Source organism: Ylistrum balloti, unplaced genomic scaffold (assembly GCF_031769215.1).
Source record: "Ylistrum balloti isolate Yb309-2 unplaced genomic scaffold, AGI_CSIRO_Ybal_v1 Utg370368, whole genome shotgun sequence".
Classification (NCBI taxonomy): Eukaryota; Metazoa; Mollusca; class Bivalvia; order Pectinida; family Pectinidae; genus Ylistrum; species Ylistrum balloti.
In genome coordinates, this window is record NW_026782259.1 from 465,426 (window position 1) to 465,922 (window position 497).

Below are 497 nucleotides of genomic sequence, written 5' to 3' on the forward strand. Positions count from 1 at the left end.
GGGTTAGCCAAAGCCTAGGATGTGTGATTCTGCAACATAAACATTCACACTTTGGATATCCTCTACTGTTCTGTTTATAACTGTCTCACTGCAACAGTGTGATTTATTTTATTTCATTGATTGGAGATATATCCATAAATCTATATTTCAAGTTGAGCACAACCCCTCAAAATGGACAATATTCCTGAATTTGCGGGATAGTTATTAATTACCATTTTGAGTACCCAGTTACTTACTGAAATGTAATGTCATTTGAAATAGAAACACATAAAAGTCTTTTTTGAAACATTTGCAACAAAAAAGTGGGTGATATTTTTACATGGCATAATAACAAATGCAAACTTGTACATTTTTTGTACAAACAGTTGTGAAATAAATTGTCTCACTTTTTGAAAAGAAAAAAAAACTTGATCACATACATTGTTTATCAACTGCTTTTAGTGTGGCTAAAAACACAGGTAGGTTGGTTGACAAGTTTTCTGTCTCCGTGATTCCTT